Source organism: Asparagus officinalis, chromosome 8 (assembly GCF_001876935.1).
Source record: "Asparagus officinalis chromosome 8, Aspof.V1, whole genome shotgun sequence".
Classification (NCBI taxonomy): domain Eukaryota; kingdom Viridiplantae; phylum Streptophyta; class Magnoliopsida; order Asparagales; family Asparagaceae; genus Asparagus; species Asparagus officinalis.
In genome coordinates, this window is record NC_033801.1 from 45715270 (window position 1) to 45731746 (window position 16477).

Consider the following 16477-nt stretch of genomic DNA (forward strand, 5'->3'; position numbering starts at 1 on the left):
TTTCTAACACTTGAGGGAGACACGGGCTAGAAACCAACACTTGAGGTGGTAGTTAGTATAGTTACATTGTGAGTAATTATGAACGTTGATCGGTGAGCGTTGAAAATCGATATTGTGAGGTGTAAACGTTTTTTGGGTCAGTATAGAAATCCCGATGTGATAGTGGAGATCTCCTCGAGGTGAGGACGGAGACGTAGGTTGTGGGGACCGAACTCTGTGAACGTATCATTTGTTTGTGATTGCATTGACGTACTTATTTTTATATTCATATCTTATATGGCCTTTGTATATTTCTTGTTGATTATATTGCCCACTATCTAGTTTAGATTGTTTACCCTTGTGTTATTTGTATATCCTTGTATATATATCTTGTAGTATATCTATTTTGCTAGGATATACTGTTAATTAGTTTAAATCGGCATAAATCGGATTAGATTATCATAAACTCTATTCACCCCCCCTAGGGTTCTTTCCTAGTGACATTAGGGTGCTTTCAGTATGTGGGCTATTTGTTGATTGTTTAGATATTGCTATATCTTTGTTTGTTCATTTCAGTATTATATTATTGAGATTCCATGAATGATCATATTGTGGTAATTTGACTTTCTCGATGACTTCATTTTTAAAAAATGATGGTATTCTTTCATTTAATAGTCTGTTAATACTCTATATTCATGGATCATGTTTTTTGTGAAGTAAGCTTCACAGGTGGGTGGTATATGAAAGTGGGTCTCAATGGGGACATGTCATATGTGAGGACACTGACCGGTGTCTGTATAAACTACGGCATGCATGGTTTATTGATATGTCACATGATTGGAGAAGTTCTGAATCCTGAATATTAGAGCTTGATTATTGATATTAACATTTGTTATTGCATTTTGATCAATGATCATGATATGAGTAGTGGTAGCTTATTTCTGAGATCTATTCATTCAATTTTAAAGGTCTATATATATTCCTTTCTTTTATCCCCTTATACTCAAGATTTTTATGGCTGCCAATTGGGCCTTAGGCTCAATCCTATTATTTCTACATCATTCATTAGTTATACAATGGACAAAGGCAAGAGGATAGCAAACCTTGTAAAAGAAGATTAGTTCCTTTAGTAATTGTCACACCCCTGTTCCAAATGCATATAAATTGGGATGTGACTCGGCTGAAAATGCAACCATACGGTCACATTCATGTCTCCAGATAATCCTGTATATAGATAAAACCAAAAACCACCACACACAATATGTGACTAAGATAGCAAAAGAAATTTACAAAGAAATCTCTAGAAAGATAGAGTTTAACTACATCTATCCATAATGGAAAAAAATAAGAAAATATATAATTGTCTAGAAAGGCCACATGTGGCTCAAAGAAAAGTCTAAACCAAATAATTACCTAAACAACTGAAACTAGCAAACTAATAGGATAGAAGGTAATCATTGCCCCTGAGCCTGCCTCTCAAAATATTCATGATCCTACGAAGAAAGAATAGTCACCGGGTATGGGGTGTGTAAACCACAGGGAAGTCAAAAAACCTCCTAACAAGTATGCAAAAAGAGGAAATTGTGCACGTGTAAGTGTATATGGTAGACATAAAGAAAAGATGAAATCTAAATTAAAGGTGACTAAAAATGCTAATTGTAGATATCAAGATAAAGTCTATCACTAGGCACACAAGCATATTATTATTTTTTTATTTTAGATGTCATTTGAATTAGATGAGAATATTTTCATGGATATAAATTGGGTTCCCATAAATCGTCTTGAGAACACGGCTTCAAGTAAAGTATTGGCCCTTTGCCCTTACATATAACTTAGAATATTAAGAAAGTGCATGAGCATGCTTATATACACTTTATATTCTTCATCATTTATATGTTTATTTTTAGTGACTGTATATGAAATATTATTCACTAACCATAGAGTTACCGTTGAATGGCTTCCATAAAACTATAAAAAATAACCGTGACCAAGAACATTTTCAATCAATATGGATGCATCGTCTAGTCAATGCTATTATAATAATAGTAATAATCAAGAGAAAATCCTCACATCAGAATATCAATGTCGAGAGTGTAGCATTGCTATGATAGCATGCTTATGAATCACATTCTGATGGAAGTCGTCTTCATACACAGTCGATCCTATTAAATAGTGATCAAACAAATTCTAGGTGATCAACTATATTAGGCCACCAAGCATAATTCCATTTGAGGAAACAAATAAAAAAAGATGTGACAGTTACAAAAATTTAATCTCAAGCAGGATATGATTTAATAACATAAGAACTTAAATAAAAAAAGATTTCATTAGCTAAAGACTTAGAGAAGCTGTGGTCCAAAAAAAATTGAATGTCACAGGATTTGAACTCCTACCCAAGTGTAGTAGTCTAAGACAGATAACAATTACAACTGTTATACTTTTTGTGATAAAGATGATGCCAAAGATATCTAAACTTCATTTTTCAATTAATTGTTTAAGCCCTTAAAATATAAACTTTTGGTAAGTAATTTAAATTTTTTATAAAAACTTACAAATGTTAACCTCTTGATCTGTTTAAAAATTTATGTGAACATAACACTAATAATAGCAATAATGATTTTATTGTTAGGAGAAAAAATAACAAAAAAGGAAGTAAAAAAGATAAAGTCGTAGGATTATAAAACTCCTCTTTTTTCTAGGAATAATTAGTAAAAGTTGATTATATTTTTTTCTTTCACTATCTAAAAAAAAGAAAGCGAAGCATTGAGAAAAGAAAATGTTTTGCAAGAAGATTATTTAAAGCACAAGGATATATCTAAAAATTTAAAGTAGAATACGATCTTATAACAAACTAGAGTATTTATTTTAAGAACAAATCATTAGAAAGAATTATAGGAAAAACCTTAAGTACAATTAAAACAATAGTCTAGCATGAAGCTACAGTAAAAAAATAAACAGGCGCATACACTAAAAGTTTATCTAGGTGGACAAATTCCTACAGAGCATCAAGTGTTTTAATAAATACGATTAAGAAAAACAACTTCAGGATCATATAAACTAATGACTAACCATGATTTCCTCCTTTCATGTGGGTACTTCTAGTAATCCACTACGCTGCAAGCGTTTGGGGGCCAAAGTTGTAGGAAGGTTAAAGTTCTAATCTATAGAGAAAGGAAACTTCAGAATAAAGTATGCTTGCCGATTAATATCAAACATTAAGCAGAGTTCCTTCTCTCGCCTCCTAAGGTGTTGTCATTGCCCCTTTTTTATTTCGGTGAGATTCAGATGGCAGAGAAAAGAAAAGCATTTAAAGAATACATATGCTTGCTGAGTATAGATTTGGTAGTTAGAGATTTTATAGGATATGCGAGACTTTATCATTGAGAATTTAAATTTGATTTTTGTAAAATGTGGTTTCATAGCTTTAAAAATTTGTGGTTTTTTTTATCTATGTCCTATCTTCTTTTCTTTTTTCTTTTTTTTAAAAAATAGAGACAATATAGGGAAATCGATGTAGCTGGATTTAAACTTTTTCAAGGACTTTGACTACATAAAAATTCTAGTATATTTGGCCTATAAGGCAACTGGGGCCTTGAAAAAAATAAAAATTAGAAGTAAGTTGGGCTTAAAAAACTCTTATGCCTATATTCAAATCCATCATCAATTAAAACCAAAGTCTGGATATCACATCTTACCCACCTAAGAAAGAAATTTAGTCTTCGAAATTAGTACAAAGGAACTAAATTTTACTTGAAGCAAAAAGATGCAGATATCGCAAACAAATATCATGCTCTCGCTCCCATGTCACTTCACCCAGTCCACGATGTTCCCAGAACACCAAGGCTAGAGGGATAATCCTATTTTTTTAGGACCATCTCCTATTTATCCAAAATAGCCATTAGATGCTCTTCATACGACAAGTTCGTTCCAACCTGAAGCTCTGTGCTTTCTAGGATATGGGTCTCATCTCATACATATCGTCGAAGCTACGATACAAGGAACACATCATGCACTCCTTTCAACGGCAAAGGCAAAGCTAGCCTGTACACCACCCTCCTACTCTCTCCAATATCTCGAATGGACCAATGAAATATGAAGCAAGCTTCCTACAGCTGCCAAATATGATAATTTCTTTGATTGGGGATATCCTTAAGAAGACATGCTTTCCAAACTAGAATTGTAGAGATCTCCTCTTAGTATCAGCCTAGCTTTTCTTTCTATCCTGAGCTGACTAAAGGTAACTCTGTATCGTCTTTATCTTCTCTACTATTTGCCCAATCATCTTAGGCCCTAGTAGATGCCACTCTCTCAAGTCATCCCAACAGGTAGGAGATCCGTATTTCTCCTATGTAAAGTCTCATAAGGCACCACCTAGATGCTAGTTTGGTAACTGTTATTATAAGAGAACTCCACCAAGTGCAAGTGGTCTTCCTAAAAGCCCTTGAAATACAGTATGCATACATGCAATATGTCTTCCAGAATCTGTATAGTCCTCTCTAATTGTCCATCTATTTAAGGGTGGTAAGTCATGCTTTAACTCAGTCTAGTCCTAAGACATTGATGCAAACTCCTCTAAAAGTGTGATAAAAATCATAAATCTCTATCTGACACAATGCTAATTAGTACCCCATGTAAACATATTATCTCCCTCATGTACAGCTCCGCTAGACTCTCCATCGTCTGTCCAACTCAAAATGGTATGAAACTAGTCAACTTCCACTCAAAAATAGGAAGGGGCTCCAATAACTCAGCAATTCTCTGATGTTCAACCTTCACCTACTGACATATTAGGCTTTTTGTTATAAATCAAGCCATATCCATCTTTATTGCTAGCCACCAGTAATGCTCCCTTAAATCTCAATACATCTTTGTGCTACCAAGATGAATAAATAGCATTGAACTATGCATCTTCTCCAGCATCTCTCTCTTGACACCGCCCATTAGGCACACACAATCTACCATGGAATCTCAATGATCCATCCTCATGTATTTGAAGATCAGTTCTCTCTCCAGACTCCACTTGTTTCTTAAATTTTTGTTACCGAGAATCCTCAAACTGGGTAGCCTTAATCTAGTTTAGTAGAATTGACTGTAATTGAAGACTCATCAACTATCTCCCTATTCTAGGTAAAAATAATCTTCATGCTCATTCTCCAGAATTTAGCTAACAACTCCCACTGCCTGGTAAGTCTCATCGACACAGCCTTCCTGCTCAAATGATTGAGAACCACATTCACCCATCTTGAGTGATATTACAAATCTAGAATCGTAATCAGCCATAAGCTCTAACCATCTACACTACCTCATGTTGAGCTCCTTCTGTGTGAAGATATAATTTAAACTTTTATGGTCTGTATACACCTCCACTCTCTGCCCAAAAGATAGTGCCTCCAGAGCTTCAATGTAAATATGATTGCTGCCAACTCTAGATTATCATCTAGGTAGTTCCTCTCGTGCATCTTTAGTTGTCTAAATGATAAGCTACTACCTTCCCATATTGTATTAGAATATAATCTAAACCCAAATTAGAAGCATCTAGTGTGCACTACAAATCCTCTTGACGCATCCTAAAATGGTCAAAATGGAAGCTGTTGTCAACTTGTTCTTCAACCCATCAAATGCCGTCTGACACTCCTGAATCCACACGAACTTGACCTTCTCTTAAGTCAGCCTAGTATGTGGTCCTGCGGTATTTGTGAAGTCATTTATGAATTTTCTATAATATCTAGCATACCTAAGAAACTTCACACTTCTATCACTGACATAGGTGGATCTAACCTCAACACCACCTCAACCTTCTTTGGGTCAACAGAGATACTTGCTCTTGAAATCACATGCCCCAAGAAGGACAGTAGCCAGAACTCACACTTATTTAATTTCCCATAGAGCTTCTCCTTTCGTAAGATTTCCAACACAGTCTATAAATGCTTTACATGATCTTCGCTAGTCTTGGAGTATAAAATAATGTCATTGATAAACACAACCAAAAATGGTCAAGATACTGGGAAAACACCTTGTTCATCAAGTTCATAAATGTAAATGAAGCAATTTTCACTCTAAACGACTTCTCCAAGAATTCATAATGCCCATATAGTGTGCAGAATGCAATCTTGGGTTTGTTCCTTCCTCATCTTCAGTCGATGATAACCTGACTTGAGGTCTAGCTCAGAAAACACTCTACCTTCTTCAAGCTGATCAAAATGGTCATCAATCATGGGAATTGAGTACTTATTTTTTATGGTAACCAGATTCAACTCCCTGTGGTCAATATACATCCTTCGTCTACCGTTCGACTTTCGCATTAACACCATTGGTGCTCAACAAGGTGACAAACTAAGCCTGATAAGTTTCTTATTGAGATACCCCTGGACCTGCATTTGCAACTCCTCTAAATCTACTATCGACATCCGATAAGTTAGTTTAGAGATTGGCACAACTCGTGGGATAAGATTAGTTTAGAGATTGGCACAACTCGTAGGATAAGATTGATGACAAACTCTATGTCTCTATCTGGAGGAAGACCGAGCAACTATTTAGGAAAAACATCAAGAAATGCCTCGATAATTGCTGGCACGAGCTTCTCCTCAACCTCTATCTAGGTTAATACTATGTTCATGTCTGCTCGATACTCTGGGTGCTCCATTATTTTTCTACCGCTCATAAACTCAAACTCTTCGTGATTTGATATTATGAACACCATGCTTTCGTCTTGGTAATCAATAACAGAATGGTAGTTATAAAGCCAATCCATCACTAAAATAATGTCAAACCCATTAGTGTCAATCACCAACAAGTTTGCATATAGCTCCCTACCACTAACTATTACAGGGCATCTCTTACACTCCTTACTAGAAATTAACACCCTGCTGCCTATATGGATATTCCAATCTGCATCTAAGCTGTCGTATGTTATGGCATGTCATGCTATGAATTGAGTGGATATTAAAAAGTGCAATGTCTCAGAATCAAAAAGGGTAAATGCAGAGACTGTGTAAACCAAAATGGTACCTATGATCACATCACCAGGTGCGTATGCTTGCTAAACAGTAAGTGCCACAACCTGGCCCTATCTCTGCTCTGTTGGTCCTGCTAATCATGTTGCGTCCTGCTGATCATGTTTCCCTGGGTGGATTTGCTGATACTATGGCTGGTACGGGTGCTGAAACTTTGGAGCTCTCCACAATTTTTGGCCTTGAAATTGCTAAACCCTTTGATGTCCTTAGAATATATGTTGTTGAGTAGGAAGTGGGGGCGTCCTCTATCATGCACCCTGTCTAGCCAAACCTGCTGGTATTATCACTCCTCCTGAACTCCTCTACTAGGGAAAGCGATAAGTTGATTATGTGCTGCCCTACATGCTAGGCACAACCCTTTAGCTCTTTTACAGTCCTTCATTAAGTGCCCTGGCTTGTTACAAAAATAACAAATCATGTTGGTTTGCTATGAAGCTCTTCTCAAAGTCCATGTCTATTGGTGCTTGTTTGATGCTCCTCCTGTCTAAGGTTTGTACTGATTATCCCAAGATGTCTATTTTGCAGAGCGCTTATGGCTCCCTCTCTTCACAAAATTCACGATCCTAATCAACTATTCTTTCTTATGAGCTGCAACCAAGACATTAGCATAAATCTCTACTCCTTTCTGACCATAAATTAGTGCCTGAATCTCAAATTTTAGATCCTACATGAACCTTTGTCACTTATCCACATCACTAGATACCATGCCCGTGGTGAAGCTGTTGATCTTGGCAAATTCAGCAATATGCTCATCTACAGTGATGTCTCTTTGCCCGAGAATAACAAACTATCTTTGCATCTCAAGGCTAGCCATCTTAGGGAAAATGGCCTCCAAGAATCCCTCTTAGAATGTCTCACATGAGATCAACTTAAGAAATTTCTCATCCTCTACACTATGTCTGGCAACATTTACGATCTGTAGTTGAACAATGTTGACCTTATTCTCATCTGGTAATTTTGCTGCCCTCAAAAGACAGTCTATGGTCTGCAACCACATATTGGCCTCGTATCCGTCTTTAGTCCAAGCGAAGGTTTGCGGGTTTAGCTTCCAAAAATTGGACACATTTCCCGGCCTTGCAGCCAGGTGCTGCTCATCTCTGTGGCAATTAATAGCTACTAACTCCCTACTTGCTCTTGCTAGAACAGCTTGATTGACCTATTGTACCTCAAGCCTAAGTACTGAAATAGGTTGATATTTTTGAGCCATAGTGATCACCTGATACAAGATTTTTCTAGATTAGGATGTTAGAATCAAGGAATTTAGAATCAATGGATGTTTTCTAGAGAAGGAAAGGACCTATTTTATAACGATTTATTCTTTTTTTTTGTCCTAATCTTAGTTTTACTTGTACACAGGATGAGCTAATGGTTGTCCAACCTGGCTCTAATACTAATAAAAACCTTTTCATGCCCCCATTCAAATTGCATATAAGTTGGGATGTGACTCGGTCAATAATGCAACCATACAGTCACATTCACATCTCTAGATCATCATGTACATAGATATATAACTAAAAGCTACCCCACAGAGCATGTAACTAAGATAGCCAAAGAAATATACAAAGAAATGTCTAGAAAGACAAAGTTCAACTACATCTATCCACAATGGAAAGAGAATAAGAAAAGACATCATAGTCTGGAAAAGCCACATATCGTTCAAAGACAATGCAACTATGCGGTCACGTTCACATCTTCAGATCATCTAGTACATAGTTATATAACCAAAAACTACCCCACAAAGCATGTAACTAAGATAACAAAAGAAATATACAAGAAATCTCTAGAAAGACAAAGTTCAACTACATCTATCCACAATGGAAAAAGAATAAAAATGACATCATAGTCTAGAAAAGCCACATGTAGGTCAAAGAAAAGTCTAAACCAAATAACTACCTAAACAACTAAAACTAAAAAACTGATAGGATAAAAGATGATCATTGACACGGGGCCTATTCTTCAAAATACCCCAGATCCTATGAAGAAAGAATAGTCCCCCCGGAGTTTTGGGTGAGCAAACCCTAGGGGAGTAAAAAAACTCCCAACAAGCATGTAAAAGGTTGTGCGCGTGTAAGTGTATGTGGCAGATACAAAAAAAAAAGAAATCTAAATTAAAGGTGACTAAAAAATAGTAATTGTAAATATCAAGCTAAAATCTATCACAAGGCACACAAGCACATTATTATTATTTATTTAGATGTTATTTGAATTAGAGGAGAATATTTTTATGTATATAAATCGAATTCTATTAAATTGTCTGGTGACATGGCTTTACGGCTTCAAGTCAAGTATTGGGCCCTTGGCCCTTGTATATAACTCAGGATATTAAGAATGCGCATGAGCCCGCTTGATTTAATAACATAACAACTTAAATAAAAAAAAGGTTTCGTTAGCTAAAGAACCACAAAAGCTCTGGCCCAACAAAAAACAATTTTAAAGGTATTTGAACTCGTAGCCAGGTGTCTTGGTCTAAGGTAGATTACCACTACAACCATTACACTTTTTGTGACAAAGGTGACGCGGGAGATGTCTAAACATCAATTTTTTCAGTTAATTGTATAAGTCCTAAAAATATAAATTTTTAATGAACAATTATTATTTTTATAAAAAATTATGAAAGTTAACCTTATGATTTGCACAAAAATTATGTGAACCTAACACAAATAATAACAATAATAATGTTATGGTCAGGAAGAAAGAATAAGAAAAAATAAAAAATAAGGTGGTAAAAAAGTAAAGTCGTAGGATTATAAAACCCTCTTTTGCTTGAAATAATTAGTAAAAGATGTTTATATTTCTTCTTTCATTGTTTAAAGAAAAAAAGAAATCTAAGCATTGACAAAAGAAATTGTTTTCTTATCAAAAAAAAAAAGAACTCGGATCCTCATTGGAGAGACATATTCAAATTTCGCATTAAGAGCATCCTCGAAGCTCTTTATGTTTGAATAATCCTCAAACTCCCTAATAAGATAGCTCCACATTGTAGTCCACCGAGTGAATGGCTTGAACAACCTCTCATTTTCCAGACCTTGTACTGACTGTCATCACGTCTTTGAGCTTGAGTTGAACCCTGTTCCGACTCGAACATTACTACCTCAATACTTGCCAAAATCTCCTACTTTCAGGATAAAATGAATCTTTCGACAAATGTATCTACAACTAGTCAGCCCCGGTTAAAATATTGGTACCTTTATAAGAGAAGGACTAAGACACTTAATTATAAACACTTTAACATTATCGGCATTTACTTGGAGTAGTGCTCTTCCTAGAAGAACATTCCATCTCATCAAGTCTTCTAAACTAATAATAAAATTACGTCCCAAATAGAGAGAAGAAGGGTTTGGGCCCCAACCACAGTGTTCAAAAATATTATTTTTAAAATCATCATAAAATTTTTAAAAATGGAATATTAGATTTCTCAGAGATAGACTGGGATGGGTAGTTAATGTTGGGAATATTTGCTGTTTAGACAATAATTAACACAAAATTATATTTTGAATAGAAGATTAATATCAGATAAAAGCAGATTAATATTTTATCATAGAAATGAAATTTATTGTAAATAAAAATATAAAAAGGTTAGAAATACGGTCTGATGGTCGAGGCATGCAAGGCACTGTCCCAAGAATCTAATTGCCCCCTCTTGTACAGAGCTACGCGGTAAAAGTTCTCGGATATACAACGACTCTTGGTCAGGCGACCTCCTTCTCGTCGGCACGAGCTTCATTCAAGAAGGCTTTACGAATTCTTATCGACTTTCAGGGAACCAACAAAACGTAACAAGAAGAAACCGAAAGGAGTGGAGCAGAGAAGAAGAGAATTGTTATGATTTTCACTGTGTTTAACCCTCGCATATACCGGTCTTTATATAGGTTAAGAGTCATGTCCGTTATCGCACAAATCCCGCTAGCCGTTTTGTTATTTAAGTCCATAAATCCCGCCCATTTAGCTAGCCGTTTTCATTTTCGAATCCAAATGATTAACACGTTTTAATTGCTTAGCTTGTTTTAATTGCTTAACATGTTTTAATGTTCCAATTAGGAAAAAATAAAATTTCAAAATGTAGCATGTTAAGAGCCCCCCAATCCGAAGCTGCATTCGTGTCTGTAGGTCGTGGGCGTGCGCTACCCGACCCGACCTTGAGCCCGGCCCGACCCGGCCGGCATGCGCGTGTGTGGTTTGGAGCATAACCTTTGTTTTCTTCTAAGTATAAGAGAGAAGGGAAATGCTTATAAACACCCTTCCTTCCTATTCCATTTCCTATGTGGGACTAAACTTTCCCACTACAATGTCAAGTTTTAAGTTACACTTTATTATAACACCAACAATCCCCCACATAACTTAAAACTTAAAATAATTCAAAATTAAGAGTAAAAGAAGAACTTTGAAATTTAAGAATGTTGGTTCTCTTATACTATGTAATAGGTGGAGGTACCTTTCGGTTTGAACCTTCACTTAGTGACAGTTGTATAGATCCATGAGAGCTTGGTGGACTACGCCTTGAACCAGTCCCATTTATCGGATTTTTACAGAAAGCACACATAGTACAGTTTTGAAGAATTCTAAATGGATTGCGCTATTATCGGCCTTGCGCAGGTATCTTTCATGTGTGTTACTAGGGAGCAGCCCTGATCCCATAGTCGCGGCCTCACAACTACACACATATAGGTGAATCCTAATAAGGATGCGAGCAAGTAAGCATCCTGCCTCATGGGTCTTGAATTCATTAAGAGTTTAACTCAACATTTCACTTACTTTTTATGAGCACTGATCATCCTAGGGATGGGAGCAAATAAATTCAGTACTCCTCACAATTAATCACTCGTCCAGTTTGTTTCTACCCATTAAACCTCTGCAAGGTTGGGTTGCCACTGTAGTGATTTTTCTTATGGGCTTAATCCCATCCCCCTCGATGATTCAAGGACCACTGCCCTAGATAAGCCTTTAGTTAAGTGATCTGCAAGACTTTTCTCTGATCTTACAAAATCTAAGGCTATTACATGGTTTTTCATATTATATCTCAAGGATTTATATCGCACTTTCAAGTGTCGATTCATCTTCACATTTGCATTCTCTTGATAACATTTGTCAATCTCTGACCTACAATCACAATGAATAGAAATAGCTGATAATGGTTTTTGTATTAATAGAATTTCAGTAAGTAAATCTTTCAACCATTCAGCTTCTATACTAGTAGTATCAAGAGCTATCATTTCTGATTCCATTGTACTTCTAGCCATTACAGTTTTTTTAGTAGATTTCCAGGACACGGCTCCTCCTCCTAAAAAGAACACAAAACCAGTGGTGGATTTTATATCTACTGAGTCACTAATCCAATTTGCATCTGAGTATCCTTATAATACAGATGGATAACCTTTATAATATAAACCATAGTTCACAGTTACTTTTAGATACCTCAAAATTCTTTCTAGAGCATCCCAATGACTCTTATCAGGATTTGATGTATATCTACTGTTTTCGTCAAAAGTTGGTGTTTTCATTGCTATCGAATCTATTACAACTTTGGTCATTATAATAAACTCGAATAAAATAAAAAGTTGATTTTTTTTTATAAGATCTCCTTACACAATGAAAATAAAAAAAGTTTACAACTTTATCAAACAAACACAGAGAGATCGTTTATCGGTCTTCTGCTTGTGCGGGATCTTTGCCTGTGCCGGGGACGTTGATATCCGTGGACCACCGCGGATCAGATCTAGTTGACAGATTGATAATTAAAGCTCCTACTTCACGAAGAAAGTATTCGCTGCAGCGATAATCTCGACCAAGCAAGATTACGGCTCTTCTCGAGATTAAGACTAAGCTTAAATCCGGAGGAATAGGGGACGGGTCTCGGATCTCTCGAACTCCACTCTTTTTGCACAGGAACTCACTAAGATCTGCTAACCCTTGCTGTAAATTCATGGCTCCACTCTCTAATCCGGTAGCGTTTCGCCCTCTTGATGTCCCCTATGAAATGAACCCCTAGGCCTGTATTTATAGGCTTCGGTTGGGGGTTTGGGATAAGAATGATGGATTCCTCCTTATCTTCAGTTAATACCTGATTAACCATGTTTAGAGATAGGATTTAGGCAGTTAGGAACCTCTGGAATTGAAAAGATCTCGTGAAAACCCGTCGAAACCGCCAAAAATGCGTTTTCGGGTCAAACCTGCGCGAAACACCCTGCTGACCCGCGGGGGGCACGGCGTCGCTCGGTCGACCCCGCGCGGGCGCGGGTCGGACATGTCCGACCTGCACCGCCACGGGTCCGGCCGTGGCTGACCCGCCCCCCGACCCGTCGCGACGTGGGTCGGAGCGGTCCGACCCGCGCGAACGCTGGGGTTTGGCATTTTGCTGAGTTCTTTGGTGTTTTTTGATTTTTTGGGACTTGTATTCTCCACCGTTTTGCGTATTTGATTATCTTGTTGACTTGCACACGTCGTTTGTGCGTATTTCGTTGTTTCATTAACTTATACGCTTCCTCGTGCGGATCGCTTGACTGACATGCACGTGTTGACCGACGTGCGCAAGCTAATTGACGTGCACGAGTTGAGTGACGTGCGCATGTTGACCAACGCGTACGAGATTATTGATGTGCGCGTGTTGACCGACACGCACGAACTGATTGACGCGTGCGAGCTGACTGTTGGACGCATTTGGACGCTTTGAGTTGATTGACGCGTGCGAGTTGATTGTCGTGTGCATGTTGACTGACGTGCGCGCGGGCCACTTGGCGTTTTCCGTTGTGGTGGTTCGTTGTCGTGTCATCAACGGTTCGCCGATTCGCTTCATGCGTTTATCGGCGTCGGATAATCCTCTTCAACTTGGATAATGACGTTCATCGCCTTCTCTTTATCTCGAGCTGTATTCGGGGACCTATAGGCAATTTTTGATGCCTACAGATACCCCCTCCAAAGAATTTCAGACTCGTTCTTTTATAGGGGAGTCTGGAATGCTTTGGATAAGATAGGCCTTTTCCTCAATCTCGTAGAGGGACCTGTGAACTGCTTCAATCCTTGACTCCTTCAGCCTTCAGTCTATTCAGTGTTTTGTCGAATAGATAAAGTTCTTCCGGTGCTGCGTTTATCGTCTGACCGTTGTCAAAATCTTGAACTGAAGTTGATGTGTAAGTTTCTGGATCTAGCTCATGTTATTGAGTTAACTTTAAACTAATCATCTTCCTCAGAAATTCATATCTGAATACGATTAAACTCCCTGGAATCATCCTTTGCCTTATTTTGGTGAAATTATTGATGTGTTGACCGGTATCGACCTTTACTGTAATGCGTTGTCTGGCGTTGACTTTAGTTGTAACGCATTGACCGACGTTAACACAGTTTATACTCGTATATTTACTGGAGTCTACACAGTTTAAGCTCTTAAGGCATTGGAGCATGGCGATTCCAAATGTTAGGGCTATAGGACCAACTATTAAAGCTGATTCATCTACGGATATGGATCTTATCCCGAAGTCGTTGGATGCTCAAGTCCCGAGACCAACTAATGGGGCCGGTGCGTTAATGACTCTCATATTTATAGAATTTTTAGCAAATTCTTAGCCATCAACGGGTTTGATTAGCTTTTACCGACTACCGTTTGAGTGGGGCTAGCATGCAGATTGTTTAAATCCGTTCTGCACATAACGTTGTGCTAAAAGAGTTAACTCTTTTAGTGCTACGATATTTGAATATATAGACTTCGTCTTTCTCACGGAAATAGACTACCCGGCGACGTGTGTTAGACGTAGACTTAGGATTTTTGGAAAATCCTCAGCCATCAATGGATTTGATGTGCCTTTACCGATTACCGTTTGAATCGGGCTTGCATGCGGATTATTTAAGTCCGTTCCGCATATGACGTTGTGCTAAGAGAGTCAACTCTCTTAGTGCTATGATATCGAATACGTAGACTTCATCTTTCTTACGGGAATAGACTACCCAACAATGCGTGTTAGGCGTTGACTCATCCTTACTTAGGATTCAGGGTAAAAGTCCCCAGACTCGGATTCTGGTGTCTTCTTCAATCGGTAAAAGACTAAATCGACAACGCGTGTTAGGTGCTGACTTATCCCTACTCAAGCTTCGGGATAAAATTCCCCATGCATAAAAGGTATGGATTTTTATTGCTACAATGCTGAATACGTAGACTCGGTCGTTTTTACGGGAACGAACTACCCAGCAGCACGGGTTAAGCGCTGACTTATCCCTACTTAGGTTTCGGGATAAAATACCCCAGACTGGTATTCTGGTATCTTTTTTAATCGGTGAAAGACTAAACCGGCAACGCGTGTCCCTACATAGGCTTTGGGATAAAATTCCCCGTGCGTGAAAGGCACGGATTATGGAGTTGAAGGATGATGTCTTCTCTTGGGGTAAAGACGAACATGAAATGGGAGAGGAAGAATTTTATATTTTATCTCCCAAAATCGAAGAGGAAGAATTTTATATTCTATCTTCAGTTAAAAAGGAGACTCGAAGTAGGATCTCCACCTCGAAAATCTAAAGAGTGAAACTAAGAGTGGGATCTCCACTCTGAGAATCGAAACGATTCGGATAATCCTAACTGTCGGAATGTTTGATTATCAAACTAAAGATGGGTTTCTCATTTATCGAGAGTGAATTATGGTTTTGTCCCTAACTATAGGAAGGTTTGACCAAACGGGAGTTTGAGGTGATCCTAACTGTAGGAATGTTTGATCACTTAATTTAAAAGTGGACCTCTCGTTCATGGAAGGAATCGAGAGGAGATTTTGGTTGTGGTCCTAACTGTAGGAAGGTTTGACCGAGTGAAAGTGTGAGTGTGAGATGACCCTAATTTTTATAGGTTTGATCACTCGATTTGTGGACCTCTCGTTCATTGAAGGAATCGAGAGGGGATTTTGACCATGGTCCTAACTGTAGGAATGTTTGACCAAGTGAACAGTAAGAGTGGGAGTACAAATTACAGTGGGAGTGTTGATTCATATAAATCACTCAAAGGGGATTCCTAGTGTTAAGTGACAAGTACTTAACACAGAGGGGTTTGACAGTCGTCAATGATCAAGATGTTGAAATTCCAAGTACTATGTACGGAATTTAATAATGGGAATATTGAGTGCACAAACGCATAGAAGTTTGAGTGGATTCAACCGAAAGGAATTTTGGTGATCCCACCATCAATTAGTCCAATCGGTGGGGGATTTTGTGGTGGAAGACTGTGAGTCGTTAAACACCAATGAGAGTTTTGTGAGAAAAAATTAATCCAACGAAGTGATCAAATCTCATCTCAGCAAAAGAGTGTTCGAAAATCACAGTGGGAGTTTAGTGTTTATCACTTTGTTTGTAATGATCGGGTTATCCCTAAGAAAATTACATGTATCATTCTTTCGGAAACTTCCCGTTACATGAACCATCTATCCCCAGCTTCCTTTGCAAAACCAAGTCTAACATTGTACTTAGTTGGATGACCGGGTTATCCTTAAGAATACCAGGCATGACATTCTCCAGGA